The 2,065-nt window shown below is 45.5% G+C and overlaps 1 long non-coding RNA gene across 1 annotated transcript; it reads left to right on the top strand.

Moving 5' to 3' along the window:
- The first annotated feature begins 308 nt into the window (after positions 1 to 308).
- LOC113011378 (uncharacterized) lies at positions 309 to 726 on the top strand. The gene is made up of 2 exons (XR_003270533.1): positions 309 to 470; positions 549 to 726. It is a non-coding gene; the product is annotated as an uncharacterized LOC113011378 (long non-coding RNA).
- The last annotated feature ends 1,339 nt before the right edge of the window (positions 727 to 2,065 follow it).

Here is a 2,065-nt window from a genome sequence, read left to right as displayed (position 1 = left end):
TCTGACTCTGATCTAATTCCCAATATAAATTCAAAGATGCCAAAGACAGTTGTGTAAGATATAAGAAAGAAGAAAAAATAAAGAGGTCTAGGGTGAAAAAGCTGCAGAGAAAGTACATTCAGACCCCCAACATTTCCCAAAGAACTCCAACTTCTTATCTCCACCTATAGATACTGTCACGGATCCGGTTCCGGGGACTCGGGGTTCGTGAACAGTGTGGACCTTTATTGTTATTAGTGTATTGGATGTATGTTTGCTGCACTGTGTTCTTGTGTTCAGTGCTGGTGTGTGTATGTGTGTGAGGCTGGAGGATGAAGGACAGCCACCTGCAGGCCTGATGGGTGTGGCCCTGCCAGCTGCTGGTCACGCCTAGCTTACCACACACCTGCTTCTGATCAGGATCGTCGGGGGAGCTACTTAACAGAGTGATGGAGCTTCCTCCGGCGCAGGATCGTTGAGTTAGACTCCATGTCAGTGTTTGTAGTGCTGGTCAGTGTATGCCTGCTGGAGTTGGTGCCATAACGGCTGTGTCTGTGTTTTTTCCTCAGGAGAGTGGAACACAGGACTGCAAGACACACGGGGTGTGTGAAGGCACAGGGGCAGAGAGCACGGGATACCAGCACTTGGGAGAAGACACGTCACGGGAGTCGAGGGAGCACTTTTGGAGATTCAATGTGTGGTGTACATTTACCTCACTGTAAATAAACCCACTGTTCATTTCATTAAGTCCAGCGTTTGGGTCCTTTCTCCAACATCCCCCACGGTCTGCCCCCCAGACCGTGACAGATTCAGTACATACTGTACCACGTGTTCATCCTGATGTGTTTCTCTACCAATGTCCTCATGGCAAGCATGGGCTTCCATCATGATTTTCTCTCTTCTCTATGCTCTCCTCACTCTACTACATTTTTTTTCTTGCCCTCTCCTCACTATCTCCTGTCAGCGCTGCTCACTGTTTTACCCAAGAGCCCTGGGCGTCCCTGGCAGCTGTTCACAGCACTAATGGGGCACTGAGAGAGAGAGGCACATGTAGAGGAAGAGAAAGAGGCCCCATGGGCAAAGCAGCACGCTGGTCATACAGCAGGTAATACTATACTTGACCCAGCCATTCAGACCAGCCCATCAGCAGTGAATTCAAACAGTAACTCATTGTAGCATTGTAATGGAGTTTTCTCTCCTAGTGTGTACGACTGAAAAAATCTGCCTGTGACACTGATCCATACTCCGTGCATGCTTTACAGCACCCGCGGGTAGTTATAGAAAGTGAACAATATAAAAAGCCATAAATACAGAAAAGAATCAGACTTGGATTCCACCCATGTGTAGTAAAACGGCGATATCAAATTAAAAGTGGTGACATTGCTGCAGCCACTCAATATTTGTAGCCGGCTGTATGTATGCTGCAGGCAACCAAAAGTGAAATACCGATGCAACAATGTGATGTAAACTGTGATAAATTGTGCCGTACATAAACAAAAGTAACACTGCCGCATCAGTCCCTGAGGTGCTTTCTACACTCTAAACCGCCGTAGAAGTTTCCCAAAGTGTAATTGTTTGAGCAGGTTAAATGAAGATGAGAAAGTGCAGATATGGGCCTTGCAGTGAGTCACGTTGTATCTGTTCTGCTTTGTTTAACTGGGTTGGATAGGGAGTTGGTGAATTGGTGCATGGGATTTCATTTGTTGTTACTAAAAATCTAGTGTGCAATCTGCAGTATCTGACAAAGCAGTGTTCTTAACCACCACCATCTGCCTTACTTTGTAGACTCTCCAATATTCAGAAGAAAATATGTTCAACTTAACAAACACCAGATTTCACATGATAAGTTTTACCAAACAAATCCTGCCTGAAGCTGGTTTCAGCCAGGTATTGGAATTTTTGTTGCTTGGAATTGGAGTTGTTGTATTTCACTGTCATCAAAGTGCCAAGGCTGTGTTATCATTGAACAAGAATGCCTTTCCCTGTCCAGATAAGAGACAGGTAAAGAATTTAACTGGAATATTCATAGAGCACCAACATTGGGATCACCACAGCAAGCCAGAGCATGTGAGCCAGTGCTGAAGAG

Source organism: Astatotilapia calliptera, chromosome 18 (genome assembly GCF_900246225.1).
Source record: "Astatotilapia calliptera chromosome 18, fAstCal1.2, whole genome shotgun sequence".
Taxonomy (NCBI): Eukaryota; Metazoa; Chordata; class Actinopteri; order Cichliformes; family Cichlidae; genus Astatotilapia; species Astatotilapia calliptera.
This window is presented reverse-complemented; position numbering and strand designations above follow the sequence as displayed.